The following is an 18,267-nucleotide window of genomic DNA, read 5'->3' on the forward strand; positions in this document are numbered from 1 at the left end:
TTCTACATTTGACCCGGGACCTAGAACACAATGAGCCATTCACGCAAAACACTTTCTTTAATCTCTAATCGTCCCTAACAAAAAGAAAGTAATCCCACACGGACCTAAAATTTTAATCCCAAATTTTCATCTGTGAATAAAATGCTTTTCACGACAAGTGAGGAAAAGTAGGACTTTCCGTTGCCTTTATTGCGAAAAGCGTTGTGTATTGTCACACTCGGCCTACGGCCTCGAATGACAATCTTCACATCTAGTGCCTAAAAAAGCATTTATCACTCGGTTGTATAAATAACTATAATGAGATAATGACATGGGCCGTAGGTTTTCAGTTCATCATTTATCGACACACTTAGTTACGCAAGCGTTTCATGTAAACGGTCAATCAATTAGCACTGTACAATGTACATAGCCTAATTTCATTAGATTGTTACTTTCCTAGTTTATTTCAAAATTCAAGTAGCTAACATTGACCATACTTTGGTATGTTCCAACATTTCACGTTTTTGAACCATTTGAAGAAAATTTTCACATCCTAAACAAGTATGGTTCTCTGCAACCGGGACCGAGAAACAAATTTAATTTCTGTTTACGTCCTTTTGATGAACATGAACAAGTAACTCCTGTGGTTTTAATGAACGAACATTGATGTGTCGCAACAGATGGAAAAATACTACATGTGATTTTGAAATCTTTGTTAATTCCACTCCATTAATTACGCTACAATCAGTATAATATCCACCGCATCACGATCATGAGTGTCTAACCAAAAATGATTTATGTAACATTATAATAGCAGCGAATGTTACAATAATTGGAAAACTTTCAATAAATAAGATAAAAACCCATCCCCATACAAAAAGTTTAAGATCCGTTAAAAATTCTTCACATTGTAAACTTTAAAACTTTTACTGTGACTCGGCATATAAAATAAGAAACCGAAGCATAATTTGAGTATAATTTGCCTAAAAACGCTTCATTTTTTAACATTATCTTCACCAAGTTGATGTGAAAAAAAAACCGAGAAAAGAAAAACGAGAAAAGAAAAAAGTGTCTCACACAATTTTGTTTTACAAAACTTTCCACCCACCACCAAAACAGTGAACACAGCAAAAACCAAAATATTTGACGAACGATTCGAATTCTGGTTACAATACACCATATGATGTTGAAAAGTTTGCTTAAAATTTGAATAAGCTTCTTCCTGTCTAGTCTGACTCCCTATCATTCATTTGCTCTTTAAAGTTCAATTCAGTTTATTATATTACGACATTACAACATATAACCGAAAATAATAGAAAAGAAAACTTTTCGCTCCCAATTGTTTCTTGGTTACATGAGAATGAGACAATGGTGAATAATCACATAAAATAATTGAAATTATAAACAAAATTATTCAATTATTTTCGGTCTATGATTTTGTCCTTGCTGTTGGCAAATCTAATCAGATCCATCATGTAGAAAGCCACAATAATAAGAAGCAACTGTATGAAAATACACAGATTGCTCCAAAAATTTTAATTACAAAAATTACTCGTCTGTGTTTTCTCATTCAGTATATTTGGGGAAAAAACCAGAGAAATACTCTGCTATTTATAGTTATAAGAAAACGCTTGACTTGTACGATTGTTGCATGGAAAATGTTTGCAAACTTAATCGCTTTTCGGTGAAACGGTCGTTTCGCATTTATACGATTATAAAAGAAGCTATGTGGTAAGTTTAACATAGTTCGGTTGTATCATTTAAACGCTTCGGAGCTCTCAACATGGATTATCTGCAATACAAGCAAACAAATTCAGTGGTAAATCGTCGTCAGTGGTATGCATTGCATATAGACAGTTATTTATATATTTTGTTTTGCAACTAATTGCTCGCTTATACCTTCTGTTCAACAATTTTCATTAAAAAATTGCAATTTTACCTCGTTTGATGTGAAAATTACAGAGAAATTGAAATGTTCATTTCGAAGCTCAACATTCTAATTGTCGTTGCACTAGTCTTTCAATGTAACATTGGGGGCAGATTCGTAAATTTTACTTTACTTTTGCAAACGGCAATCTAACAATCGGATCGAGTCTACTACTTCCTTTGTTGTGTGAAATCTCAACATAATTTACATAAAATCTTTCACTTCTTCAGTTTTATCATATATTTTGCTATATAAGTTCGCTAAGTCATCGGGAAATGAATCATTACTTCATTGACATGAGCGTTAAACCTCATTTTCCGGGGTGTCAGTGAGTAATATATATTCAAGCGAAAACGAGACAACAACATAGACCTGAAGTGTAATTTTTGAATTATTCTTCTAGTTAAGCAATTTTGACAGCCGAACACCGCGCGTATGTGATAAGCGAAAACGAGACAACAACATAGACCTGAAGTGCAATTTTTGAATTTTATTCTTCTAGGTGAAAATTTTGACATCCGAACGTATGTGATTAAATGACTTACGTAATAGTTTAGAACTTTCTGCCTTGTGGTGATGCATTTATCGTATTCGGCTCGCCTAATAAATCCGGAGATCATCCTTTGCTTTTGTCCGCTGTAGGTAGGACATAGGAATCCGTAAAGTGTTTTATTGTACTAGGCTAGGGAGAAAATGTGGCCATTTCCTACTTTTACCTAGCTCGTATAGTAATAGTTATTTGTTAATTGGAAATTTCATTAATTGGGTGTTGTTACACGAGATAATGAAATTTCCTACTAATTTTTTCCCCCACGTTTTCCTAACGCATGCTTAGAGGCTTTTTCAGCGAACGAGAGGTTCGAGTTCGCTAAAAAAAACTCTTAGCATAAGTTAGGAACAACGTTTGGTTTATAGTGTGTCGGAAATGAGCGACAACATCGCGATATTTCGACACTAGCTAAACAAACACCTTTTCACAGTCACAAACAGTGATGCAAAGTGTGCTTTACCGCATGCTGAATGTAAATGAGTATTTTCTCGCCTGCATTGTGAAAAATAGCACACTGCACACAGGAAATAATATGATATTGCTAATCACGGTGAGAAAAGGTGCCTTGGCTGAAGCTCTCGGATACCTTTACTTATCTGGATACGAGATACCAAACTACTTCCCTGGTATAGTTATCTACTATTAGTTATCTAAGCGTAGTGTTCAACTCGGGGAAACATAGGAAATTCCAAATTGGGCTATTCGCGTCCCTCTCTCGGTCTAGCCGAAAAACTTTGCTTTCGTTTCCTATTTCCAATTGTTTGCCCTCATTTAACCGTATAATTATTCTGATGTGTCTGCATAGGCATACGTCTTCATACGTAAAGGGCCATTCACAAAGTACGCTTCTCAGGGGTTATTCAAAAGCATGCACTTCATTCATTTAAAAAAAAATGTTCCATACATTTTTGTGTACAAGTTTGTGTACTAGATTAATTTATTAGGTGCCCTGCCTAAACAGTTTTTTTTCCTAATTATATCCGTATAATTTGTCAATACTTCAAACTGTCGAAATTGCTCATATCGACCAGGTTCCATTTATGGGAAAACATTTTCCTAAATTTCTTCATATTTTATATATGAGAAACAGATGGGCCAATACCAGGGACTATTTTTGACAAAGCATTTTCTCATATTTTCCTAAATTTTTCCAAACTTTCCTTAATTTTCCCAAATATACATTTTTTTGGAAAATTTGGAAAAATGTGGTAAAACTAAGGAAAATTCAAGAAAATATTTCGTAGTGACTATTCCCAGGCGCACAAAATGATATTGGCAGGCGAACTTGCCTGCGAATGTGTTTTCCCTTTTACAGAGGCTATTGTCAGGCGCCTGCCGATATCATTTTCTCCTTTACACAGGCTATCAGCATTTTTCCTTTTACAAAGACTATAGCTATTTGCAGGTGAAATGGCCTGCCAATAGCATCTACGAAAATATTTTACCAAAAATACTCCCTGGTCTATTTATCATGTATAAAGATAAAGGATATGATAGGTAAAGAAAGGACTAGCTGACGCGAACGTCTAGACAGGAAAGAGGTTGACAAGTGGGCGCATAAAGACTACACCAATCTTTTTACTACTTTGGGTCACAGTTGAATTTAATTGTGTGAGTCAATTATAAAAGAGCATTAACGACGTTCTTTGCCAATAAAAAAAGTCACCCAGTGCGGGTGTATAAATTATGGATTTTATGACAAAGTCAAATCAATAAAAATTTCAACTTCTACGATTCTTGCATGTGTATCAAATGATTAAATTGAGCAAATCGAATCAGGATCATAATAAAATCAAATTCGGCAAACTTTCAGGTCCCGGACAAAAATGATATTACACTAATTTCGACTAATTTTCATTTTCCCTAAATGGCTGAATACCATTACAATCAAAACGAAAGAAATCCACCATAATTTGTGTCCCCAGGTTACTAACCGATGTGATTCATTTCTTTTTTTCTGTGCAAACATTTCTTGTTTTATAACTGTGATTATATTGCGTTTAATCCGGAGAGGGAAAACTATGGCTATAAATCTTAACCGTTTTTGTTCTCATTTGATTCTTCTTTCACGTACGAAATCAATCAGTCGACGAATGCCTGAAAGCAGAATTGAAGAAATCATTGAATGATACGAACATAAATTGCCCAAACAAAAAAAATGTATACGAGCGAGGAAGGAAAAAATAAATAAATAAAAAAAATTGATACGAATACGTAAAAAAAAAATTATTAATGAAATGATCAAAAACATTTTCTCCAATAATAAAGCCAATCCATCAAATCACAACAACTCAATCGAAAACTTATAGGAAAAACATCATATAAAGATGAAAAATATGTGAATCATAAAAACTTTCCTTTTGATTTTGCGAATAATTTTTTTTTCTTCGCTTCGAAGAAGGGACTACAGTAAAGACTTGGGCGTCATTATGTCGCTCGCCTCGTCGATATAACGAAAAATGTTTTTTTTTATTCATTCCTCAAGTGGGAATGTCTTTTATTCTTTTCGGTAACTCTATATACATATATTGATAGTGAAAGTAAAATCCTTATACGATGAAAATCTATTTTTATCCGAAAACCAAACTCATCAATAATAAATTTCAAATCAATGAATGCCATCTCTTGAAAATAAAAGAACAAGAATGCCGATGGGAAATCGTCTATAATTCTATGGGCTATTATCATGTAAATTTTTTTGTTTTTTTTTCTCCTCTCCCCTCTCTTTCGGTTCTACATTTATGAACTTGCTCTTTGAATTATGCACTTTAACTTTTGCCGTCCAAAAACGTTATAATAAATCAACGGATATTATATTCTCCTTGACCGTATCAATTACATCCGATCGGAATGTTTTATCCGAAATAAAGAGAGATCCTCTTTGTGGTTATTTTATTTCCACGAACAATCGCATTCAGAGAAAAGGAACGAACTTCACCCTCATCAAAGTATGACAGGAAATGTAATTTCGAAATCAGTACTCGGATCATAAAATGTTCAGTCGTTACCCATATGAAATTTTGTTTACAAATCACCAGCAAAAGACTTCATTTGATTATTGTTTTGGGTAAATCAATTTCGTGCCGCCATTTATAGACGACTCTCGTAACTGAGGTCGTACAATTTATTAATTTTATTTGGCGCGACATTTATTATTTGTCCGAACGACAAAGATGTTTTTTTTTTATCTTCGTTTCGGAGAAGGGTCACCCGAAGAGAAATTATTATCGTCTGTTCTTTTTTGGCAAGAAAGTCTATTGGGAAATGTACGAAGTACAGACCTGAAGATATTTGGAAAACGACCTGTAAACTCTTCGGTTGCACTGGGTATAGATTGTAAATTGGTTTCTTTTTCGTTTTAATTCAAAAGTTCTTTATTTCGTGTACCCTGCGGTACCACTTGACATTTAACATATTGTCAGCGAAAGTTGATTCGTATCGTAATGTTCACTGGTTTTCTAAAAAAAAAGTCATTTGACAAACTAAAGCGAGACAAAAGGGAAAATCTTAATTTCGTCCACATTAATCAAGTTGAATTTGACATACACTTGGTATTTCGGTGGTATGTTGGTAAAACTAGAAGAAAACTGACTGAGTCAAATCGCTTTTTCGTTTGTCTGTTCGGTTGAAAACAGGACATCAGATTTTTTTCCCTTATTTTCTTTCTCAGACTTTTTTTTAAGTTTATCCAGTCGAACTTACCTCATTTTTACCGACAAAAGACCTACAACTTTATAAAATAAATTTTACAATCAACAAGCCATTGTTTAAGCACTGAGTTTCTTAAAATTGAATTCAGCGAGAATTTTTTTAAATGGAACATTTTTAGGTGACGCTGAATGGTTAATGTAGCCCTGCCAGTGTAGCATATTTATTGTGTGCTTGGAACATTCTGAAACCCATAACATTGTCTATGAATATCCAATAAGATGTTTCTGAAATTCCTATAATAATGTTAAACGTCCAATTTGTCCAATTCTGCAGCTCACATTCGTTTCACGGATATACGTGGCATATTATGTGAAAGCACAACTGTGGAAATTTAATTTCCAATTTTTTGTGTGTGTGATATAAAATAAACAAACAGAAATTAGGTCACATCTCAATAACATCTCGTCCAAAGCTCAAGGAAGGACAGCGTAAGAAAATAATCAACAAATTCAAATAAACTAGAAAGTGATCTCCGTTTTCTTTTTATTCAAACCCGTGTTTCGATCATGTCGATCAAATCAATATTTGTACACTCCGTTGCATATAATTTTATCAACGATTGGAACGCCATAACTCTTGAGGTGGGATGTTATTTGTGAAGGACGACTAATTTTGTTCCACTAGCAAACAAATTCTAAAAACTCATTTCTCAATTACCGATTTTGTGCTTTTCGCACGATGAAATGTTTATCGATTGTGAAGGTTTCCCGCAACACCAATGAATTGATTTTGCAATTTTTTTCATTTCTAATGGAAAGTTTGACTTTTTTCCATTATCTGGTTAGCTTTGCACTCGGTAATTGAAATTTTGTGTGTGATTATTCCGTTTTGCCTCACACTAGTTGAAATAACAAATAAATAATTTGCAAATGCCAGGCCTTAATATAAATGAATTTCACTTGAGGATGTTCTCCTGGGATAGAAAAATCCAGATTAAGAATTTATCGTAAATATAAACGAGTGAAGTGATCAAATAAATTTCGTAACGAATAAAGACAACCCCATGAGATGAGGTGAGCTCATGATTTTGCTTTGTGACGTCAGGTTTTTTATGTGAATTGAATTCAACCGAAAAGGAAATAAATTGTTTCATTTTCTCGTGCAAGCTTTGGGAAAGTTTCTTTCAATACCCACGATTTGTGACAAAGTTTTTTGTGACGGTACATTTTTATGTAATCGAAGGAATAAATCAACATTTACCTATTTTGGAAACATCTCACATCGTTTAAGTAATACAGTTAGAATTGGACAGACAAAAAGTACTTGTCTTCTTTCTTCTCAACTAAGTCAGCGCGAAAAACTAGATTTGCTTGAAAATAAATGGCAGCTTTCGTAATGTCGTCTTTTGTCGGTGCTTTTGGGAAATCTGTGAACAATTGCTAAAGGTAAATTTATCTCCTTCCTCATCACATTCACTATGTTCACGAATCACTCACCTTTAACCTGTTACAGACGGCAATCAAATGACCAGTAGTATTATCGGGTCTATTACTTTCATCGATAAAAGTATTTTTAATCTGCTGATTTCTAATCTTGTACTTTTGCAATTTTTTTTAACATTCATTTTACTATATAAATGACCATATTACCCAGAGCTTGTCATTTTTTTTGTCTTCGTTATCGATAACAGATGAATAGCCGTTTGTGACAGGTTTCTATGATCGATGATCATGATTTCGAACTTATTCGAACCATCCGTCATTCTCGAATTTCAGAGACGTCAATCTTTTGAATTTAAGGCTAATACACAGCTGACATATGAAAAGCATGAAAAACGATGTTCGTACCACAAGTTGCAAAATGTGTACATCGCAGTCCAAAGTGAACAAATTACATTTTATTAGGAAACAAACTCAGCTCTATTGGTAATTATTTTCGCCAAAGGTATACCAATAGCGTATAGTTTGTATTCCAATAAAATGTAAATTATTAACTTTGGACTGTGATTAAACACATTTTTCACGCATTTTGCTACTTGTGGACCAAACATCATTTTTCATGAATTTTTCACGAACTGCGTACTCATCTATAAGATAGAGAAATAAATTGAGAGATTACAATGAATGCCGCGCAGTGATAATTTTATCAGATTTTCGCTGCTAGAATTTCATTATTCAACGTTCGCAAGTTAGCAGCAACAAAAAAAGTGACAAAATAGGACATGCAGGCCGAAAAGAGATGCTCTAGCGGTTGGCATCAAAAAAGGGAAACCCTAGCTAGACTCATCCTATATAAAGGTAAGATAGACTTCACTATTACCCAATTCCGATTTCGTTTATTGAGCTTCGTAATTTCATTTACAGGATTGGTTGCTCTGTGATCAGAGGGGGAAACAACAAGGGCGAATGGTGGGACAGGCTTCATTCGGCATTGAAGCTAATGTAGGGAAATATGAGCAAATGATTGGAAGGAACGAGCACAAATTGTGACCGAATGAACTTTTTGTGAAAATTCACGAAAATTTGAGAAACTAGTGGAAATTTGAGAAAATTTGTGAAAATATTTTCGCGAATATAGGCACTGTCAGAACGTGTTTAACACATTGAAATTAATTGCGGCTTGTCAACTTTCGGCACCCTGGACTTTACTTAAATAGTCGTGGAATGCCTCCAAATAAATTTCCAAAAATCCAAAACTGAATTCTAGATTTTTAGAAATTTATTTGGAGACATTCCACGACTATTTAAGTAAAGTCCAGGGTGCCGAAAGTTGACAAGCCGCAATTATTTTGAATGTGTTAAAGTCGGTGTTAAACCAAATCTATTGGCTTCCCATTGGTGTCTCTGTATACAAAAAGTGTTTTTTTTTGTGTCCACAAACAATATTCACGTATGGAAATCTATGAAAAAACCTATTTTTTTAAAATTATTTCGAAAAGCGCCCGCTGCGCAACGAAAGTTCTGCCAAATACAAATAAAAAAATTAAGGAAAATTAAGGGTATATGCAAAATTGAGGAAAATATGGAAAAAAAATTCTCAAAAATAGTCCCTGATTAGGATTCTCCACGTTACGAAAGGCTGTAGTTGCTTTCTCAAAAAAGTTGTGGAACAAAGAGTTATCATCTGTTATCGACAGCAATGAGAAAAATAAGAATTGATAATATTGAAGTGTTGTTAGACGAATGAAATAAAAGGTTGTGTTTCAAAAACTATTTTATTTGAATACGAGATGCGCTGCAGATTTTACGGATGTTAAAATGTTGAAGATATTGCCTTTGCCTAGCTCTGATCCAATTTATTTCCAATTTTTTGAATCTACCTTCTATATGTAATGACCACGCTAATTGACCATTAGCGTGGTCATTACATATAGAAATTTAATTTAAAAATTGTAATGAAATGAAAGTTCCTCGGTTCGTTATAGTTTCTCGTGAATAAGGTATTGTATTTCATTCAAAAGTTTGAACATATTTCAAATTATTGTTGGAAATTCCTCATAATTACAAAAAAAAGATCGAAATCCGGAGGAATTTTTTTACGTTAGCACTAGCATTGCTTTTTGATTACAGAATAAACATTCACGTCACAAGAACCGCAAATATTTTTTTAAAAACATTTTCTGGGTTTACCAATTGAAAACCACAATAACATACTTCTCGCCTTACCTGGATGCTGTAATAAAGCTTGAACATTTTTTTATATTTAGCATACAACTTCTTCCATAAATTCATGAGTATAGTACTTTCGGAATAGTAGGTTGCAGTGCATGCTGCGAAAATGATTCATTACATGAGGGAACAAATTTGAGATAAGAGCAACCTCACAAGTGTGTTGTTGAGCAACAAGCTGCTGTAACTGTTAGTTAAGCAAGTGTAGAGTTTACATATCCGAGCCGAAGGTATCTAATTACACTTGTCGAAACTAACAGTTACCGAAGAAAGTTGCTCAACAACACACGAGTGAGTTTAAGAGTATCTCAAAATTGTTTCCGAATTAAGGTATCGTTTCGCAACATACCTACACTGTATTCTATTTTATTGCCAGCCCACACAGGAAAATTTAAACGGAACCGACAAAATAAATCTGTTGTTGTGACCAAACGTTTTCAAACGAATGTATTGGAGGTGCAAGCTGGCAACACCATTTAGCAAAGATCACGATACGTCAGAAATATATGAAAAAATGAGAAAATCGTAATCATTGCTCGTGCTCTTTTTTCATATGAAAATCACGCTTTCCACAGTGCATCTCAAGTGTCAATATCGAAGAAATCGGCTCACACGTCTATAAAAAAATATCCCGAAAACACGACAGAATATCAAAACAATACTCATTATTATTGTGTTAGTGACATGTTGACATTGAATTGTTTTTCGCAGAACATGAAGACGCATAGTTTGTGCAATAATTTTCTTGATTTTTTATTTTGACTATAAATTTTTCAATGACCCATTGAAAATTGTGTGTAATGTAAGCAAAAGTGTAAGAAATTTGTGAAAAATAAACAAAGTTGATTGAACAGTTCCACGAAGACATTTTACTTTTTATTTTCGGCAAAGACCAAATTCAACTTTCGCAGTGGGTAGGACTATCCCAAATTTCCCACCTTGTAATGAGTCATTTTTGCGGGCGCAAATTGATATGTAATGATCAACTTTCGCATGGGGCAGGCAATAAAATATTATATTGTTCATGGATGAATACATACTTACCATCGTGCTCGACGACGAGTCTTCTCTGTTTTTTTTTTCTTCTATATAACGTAGGTATATTAACGTAAATATTTCTGTAATATTTTCATCGCTATGAGCACAGTAATGTGTACTGAGAGATTGTGAATGTTTGTAAAACACGTATAATGATGGCGACAATATTACTTCATTAAAAGAGGATATAAAACATAATCATATACACGACACAGTGTATTATGTAAAAAGTGTTTTTAGTACCAGAAGCTTTGAGATACAAAAAAATAAAGGAAGAAAGAAGCAGATGAAGACGAACACATTTGATGAGAAGAAAAGTTTCACTTGTCACAGTTTAATTGGCGGTTTGATAGATGTGAATTGAAATTTGTCGAAAAGGAGAAATGAAATTTCAATAAATTCAAATAGAAAGCACCAAAATTTGCGAAAATGCTTCAAATTGAAAAGTTAAAATAAGCGTGAAAACTTTTCGGTACAGGAAGCGAACATCAGATGTTTAAGTAAATTAAATATACCAAAAAATTTTTGCACGAAATGATGGACGTTATTATATTAAGCTATTCAAGTGTCGGAAACCCACACAGATGTTTCGCCAAACATTATTGAGTTTCACTTCTGTTTTACGCTTTAGCAATAAGCTTTTCTGAATGAAATTTAATTTCACTGGGAAGATTTATGCGGCGTTCGGTTCAAAAGGAATAATTTTAATGCTACGAATTAATAGAAATACATTCTGTAGGAAGGAAAATACGCTTCCAACACAAGAAATGTATTCTTTGTAGAAGAACGGTATTGAAGGTACAAAAAATAAATGGGCGGATGTTTACTGTATCGAAAAGGGAATGTGCTTAGACTCGAATTGTATGAGCTTCCGATTCGATGATTTTGATTTTCTCTATAAAAAGATTGTAATTCTACCTCACTCACAGTTCAATCATTTTCGAATCTCCAATTTTGCAATAAGTAATTCTATCTAATTGTTTACGACAAAAACGAAAATTTCGAACAGAAATGTAAACGAAATTGTTCCGACATGGGGTGAGGTTTGACACTAAATGCGAAATGTGATAAAAACACCCAATGTGACGTGCTGCAAACGTTCAGTAAACTTTTCAAATTAGTTTGATAACAGAAAAGCTGTGTAAAAAATCGGTGTAAGTGAGTTGTTCACACAGTGATATGAAAAGTAAAACTGCGAAGAAAAGGTCGGTCACACGTCATAGCGAAAATTCTCACACATTACCTAAAGGACCTGGCTCTGTATAACTACCTGCTTATGCCACATAATGATAATTACTTCCTTGTACACCAGACGTAAAGATGTGTACACAGTTCGTATTAAACACGTTTTTCACGCATTTTGCAGCTTGTGGTACGAACATCATTTTTCATGCATTTTTCACCAACTGTGTATTAGCCTTAATGTCTTATAAAGGCACAGGCTGAGTGAGACACTGCACAATGTGTGCCCTTTAAAATTACCCACATATGCACATGTAACCAAACTCATATTGCTCGATGGTGCGGCTCCTACAACAGGGGAATTGTTACGACTTTCTGATCAATTTTTCTATTGATCTCTTTCAACACGAACCCATGTTTCTTTTTGAGTTATGCCGTGCAATGAGGCAATTGTTTGTGGCGATGAGTTTGCGTGTAAAACATTGTAAGCAAAGAATTAAGAGCCAATGAGCTTTTTTGTGAAGGGACATTTAATGTCTAAAAAAATGTTTTGTTCCATTGCCTTCGTACAACAATACGGAGTCACATTAAACACAAAGGTTTGTTGATGTGCAAAGCTTTTGTGACAACCGTGCAAAATGAGAAAACTGCACCAGTCAAGCAATTAATTTCGCTATTTCAATTTACGAAATATAATTTAATTCAATTATTAACAGTCGACATATATTCAATCCAAGGCGTAAACGTACGATCAATTAAAAACAAATTTTCCCGTGTCATCTATTGTGCATTCTATTTAGGAATGTTAAACGGGCTTTGGAAACGGTGTGCCGTTTTTCTATGTGGGTGGCTGTGTGTGTCGTGGGTTATAATTGTGTTTTATTCAGCGAGCAACATCATTATATACAAATAATTTGTGAACTTTTAACATTCACATGGTTCACAAAGTTCGTGTTTTAGTTCAACTGTATGAATTTCAAACAAACAATAAAAAAAACAGCCACATCACATTTAGGTGATTGTTGCGAAGTAATTCACCGTTTTTTCCACAAAAACCACCTGCCAATTATATGTTTTGTTTTTTGGGTTGTTGTGTTATGTAATCAATAAATATTTTATATTTTTGCATCCATTCGATTGAAATGCCATGTAACGTATTCGTATATAAATATAATAAAAGGAAACAATCAGATTATATTTCGCAAAATGGTTGTTTTTATTAACAAGAGATATCATCATTTTTTTTAATCATTTTAATGTCGTACGTTCATAACTACAAATACATAAATTTAATTTATTATAACTAAGCCACATACAAAAATACTCCATAATATATTTATACAAAAATCTTACAATCACCTAAATTCATCGATTCGTAAAATCATAATCATAAAAATGTGATTACATACAGAACTAGAGCTGCTAGTGGAGAAGCGATCATGGGATGTAGTCCTATAATTCTGGAAGCGCTTGCTGCGGCGACTGTGAACGGATTAACGCGAGAAAAAAAAAAGAAAAATATTTTTAATTCAGTTTTGTTCAATAATAGGTTTGTTCTCGATTTAACAAAAAAAATTAAAAAAAATCCGAGGTTTTGCTAAATTGATTGAAAACGGGAAAAATGTGAAAATAATTGATTCAGTCTCTCAACGCATTGTACAATTTCAATGCATGGTTTCATGTTTGTTTTATCTTTTTCCTCTGTATCGCATCGCTTAATATTTTAACATTTAAATTCAGTGATAATTATATTTTGAACTTTGTTTTTCTGCAAACGAATGGGTGGTTCATAGAATTTTGTGCTTTTTATTCACCATACTGGGGTATGGTGTGTTATATATATATACACTCGATTAACCCATGTTTTGCTAACCTTATGTTCGAAAATTTACATGTTTTATGTTTTGATTTTGTATATTATAATTAACTGTTTATTTAAATGTTGTGGAAGTTGAACAGAACTTTTTGTAACGTTTAAAAATTTATTGTTACGAGCAACAAGCCAAGGGCGCATAGCGTATTTAAAAAAAAAACTATGGTAAAGTAGCATTGCATACCGGTGCCTGTAACATTCCATCAAACAATTGCTGTAGATGTATTTGTTTTCCCTAGAGTCGATAAGGTCATATCACACCACTAGGTAAAACATGAAATTGTTCAAGAGCTCCTGCCATCAGTGCATCACATATCTATGACAGAAATTCTAGCCCTTGGGCGAAGGACACATTCACCCGAGTAGTTGTTTACATAACAAGGGAAAAAGTTGAAAAGTCTACTTTTCGTGTGAATTTTGTTGAAACAAGGCGAAGCCGATAATAATAATAAAACAAGACTTTTCATTTTCATCCCGATTTTAGTTATGGGTTTTATATGTCTCTGTGTGGTAAGACCAACATTATGCATCAGTTTGGAGAGCAAGTTTGGGTTTGGGTTTGGGTTTGCATCGACACATAAAAATGATATGCACCTTCGGCTTAGGATCACAATCGCCAACTCGTCAAAATAAACATTTGAACTATGGCACTCTCAAGCGACAGTGCTATGTTTGAACAAATAATATTTATATCATGTTTGAAGTACTACTAACTGGGCATAGCATGTAATATAACTCGGGATAAAAATGAAAAGTTTCGTTTTCGAGTGTTTATTGACCACCTCATCATCAACCTTCGCAAAAAAAAACTCGACGTTTTATCCATTGTTATGTGCATATTTGTCCACTATAATAACATACGCAATTTCAGTCAACAATGCAAAACAAACTTTGACAGGATGAAACAGTGTCTTATTTGTCACCCAACGAAACCAGTGCGTTGAGTAATTGGTCATTTAGATTCGAAAGTCATATTTTCGTATGATTTATTGACCTTGGCTTCGCCTCGGATCATTAAACTTCTCATGAAAACTGTACTTTCCAACTTCTTATCCCTTGTAAATGACTATAAAACTATCATGTAAAAATTATTTTTTGACATGTTTGCCAAACACTGTATGGAGCTTGAAGTGTCAACTGAAGGCACAGCTACACTGTAGTCTGATAGGAACCAAAATATCGAAACTAATTCGTAAAAGTTCATCAATTTTTTTACCCTTACATTAAAGGTAAGAAGCCGGTGTTTTGTCGGTGCTTTTGGGAAATCTGTGAACAATTGCTAAAGGTAAATTTATCTCCTTCCTCATCACATTCACTATGTTCACGAATCACTCACCTTTAACCTGTTACAGACGGCAATCAAATGACCAGTAGTATTATCGGGTCTATTACTTTCATCGATAAAAGTATTTTTAATCTGCTGATTTCTAATCTTGTACTTTTGCAATTTTTTTTAACATTCATTTTACTATATAAATGACCATATTACCCAGAGCTTGTCATTTTTTTTGTCTTCGTTATCGATAACAGATGAATAGCCGTTTGTGACAGGTTTCTATGATCGATGATCATGATTTCGAACTTATTCGAACCATCCGTCATTCTCGAATTTCAGAGACGTCAATCTTTTGAATTTAAGGCTAATACACAGCTGACATATGAAAAGCATGAAAAACGATGTTCGTACCACAAGTTGCAAAATGTGTACATCGCAGTCCAAAGTGAACAAATTACATTTTATTAGGAAACAAACTCAGCTCTATTGGTAATTATTTTCGCCAAAGGTATACCAATAGCGTATAGTTTGTATTCCAATAAAATGTAAATTATTAACTTTGGACTGTGATTAAACACATTTTTCACGCATTTTGCTACTTGTGGACCAAACATCATTTTTCATGAATTTTTCACGAACTGCGTACTCATCTATAAGATAGAGAAATAAATTGAGAGATTACAATGAATGCCGCGCAGTGATAATTTTATCAGATTTTCGCTGCTAGAATTTCATTATTCAACGTTCGCAAGTTAGCAGCAACAAAAAAAGTGACAAAATAGGACATGCAGGCCGAAAAGAGATGCTCTAGCGGTTGGCATCAAAAAAGGGAAACCCTAGCTAGACTCATCCTATATAAAGGTAAGATAGACTTCACTATTACCCAATTCCGATTTCGTTTATTGAGCTTCGTAATTTCATTTACAGGATTGGTTGCTCTGTGATCAGAGGGGGAAACAACAAGGGCGAATGGTGGGACAGGCTTCATTCGGCATTGAAGCTAATGTAGGGAAATATGAGCAAATGATTGGAAGGAACGAGCACAAATTGTGACCGAATGAACTTTTTGTGAAAATTCACGAAAATTTGAGAAACTAGTGGAAATTTGAGAAAATTTGTGAAAATATTTTCGCGAATATAGGCACTGTCAGAACGTGTTTAAAGTCGGTGTTAAACCAAATCTATTGGCTTCCCATTGGTGTCTCTGTATACAAAAAGTGTTTTTTTTTGTGTCCACAAACAATATTCACGTATGGAAATCTATGAAAAAACCTATTTTTTTAAAATTATTTCGAAAAGCGCCCGCTGCGCAACGAAAGTTCTGCCAAATACAAATAAAAAAATTAAGGAAAATTAAGGGTATATGCAAAATTGAGGAAAATATGGAAAAAAAATTCTCAAAAATAGTCCCTGATTAGGATTCTCCACGTTACGAAAGGCTGTAGTTGCTTTCTCAAAAAAGTTGTGGAACAAAGAGTTATCATCTGTTATCGACAGCAATGAGAAAAATAAGAATTGATAATATTGAAGTGTTGTTAGACGAATGAAATAAAAGGTTGTGTTTCAAAAACTATTTTATTTGAATACGAGATGCGCTGCAGATTTTACGGATGTTAAAATGTTGAAGATATTGCCTTTGCCTAGCTCTGATCCAATTTATTTCCAATTTTTTGAATCTACCTTCTATATGTAATGACCACGCTAATTGACCATTAGCGTGGTCATTACATATAGAAATTTAATTTAAAAATTGTAATGAAATGAAAGTTCCTCGGTTCGTTATAGTTTCTCGTGAATAAGGTATTGTATTTCATTCAAAAGTTTGAACATATTTCAAATTATTGTTGGAAATTCCTCATAATTACAAAAAAAAGATCGAAATCCGGAGGAATTTTTTTACGTTAGCACTAGCATTGCTTTTTGATTACAGAATAAACATTCACGTCACAAGAACCGCAAATATTTTTTTAAAAACATTTTCTGGGTTTACCAATTGAAAACCACAATAACATACTTCTCGCCTTACCTGGATGCTGTAATAAAGCTTGAACATTTTTTTATATTTAGCATACAACTTCTTCCATAAATTCATGAGTATAGTACTTTCGGAATAGTAGGTTGCAGTGCATGCTGCGAAAATGATTCATTACATGAGGGAACAAATTTGAGATAAGAGCAACCTCACAAGTGTGTTGTTGAGCAACAAGCTGCTGTAACTGTTAGTTAAGCAAGTGTAGAGTTTACATATCCGAGCCGAAGGTATCTAATTACACTTGTCGAAACTAACAGTTACCGAAGAAAGTTGCTCAACAACACACGAGTGAGTTTAAGAGTATCTCAAAATTGTTTCCGAATTAAGGTATCGTTTCGCAACATACCTACACTGTATTCTATTTTATTGCCAGCCCACACAGGAAAATTTAAACGGAACCGACAAAATAAATCTGTTGTTGTGACCAAACGTTTTCAAACGAATGTATTGGAGGTGCAAGCTGGCAACACCATTTAGCAAAGATCACGATACGTCAGAAATATATGAAAAAATGAGAAAATCGTAATCATTGCTCGTGCTCTTTTTTCATATGAAAATCACGCTTTCCACAGTGCATCTCAAGTGTCAATATCGAAGAAATCGGCTCACACGTCTATAAAAAAATATCCCGAAAACACGACAGAATATCAAAACAATACTCATTATTATTGTGTTAGTGACATGTTGACATTGAATTGTTTTTCGCAGAACATGAAGACGCATAGTTTGTGCAATAATTTTCTTGATTTTTTATTTTGACTATAAATTTTTCAATGACCCATTGAAAATTGTGTGTAATGTAAGCAAAAGTGTAAGAAATTTGTGAAAAATAAACAAAGTTGATTGAACAGTTCCACGAAGACATTTTACTTTTTATTTTCGGCAAAGACCAAATTCAACTTTCGCAGTGGGTAGGACTATCCCAAATTTCCCACCTTGTAATGAGTCATTTTTGCGGGCGCAAATTGATATGTAATGATCAACTTTCGCATGGGGCAGACAATAAAATATTATATTGTTCATGGATGAATACATACTTACCATCGTGCTCGACGACGAGTCTTCTCTGTTTTTTTTTTCTCCTATATAAC

This window comes from Bradysia coprophila, assembly GCF_014529535.1.
Source record: "Bradysia coprophila strain Holo2 chromosome X unlocalized genomic scaffold, BU_Bcop_v1 contig_173, whole genome shotgun sequence".
Lineage (NCBI taxonomy): Eukaryota > Metazoa > Arthropoda > Insecta > Diptera > Sciaridae > Bradysia > Bradysia coprophila.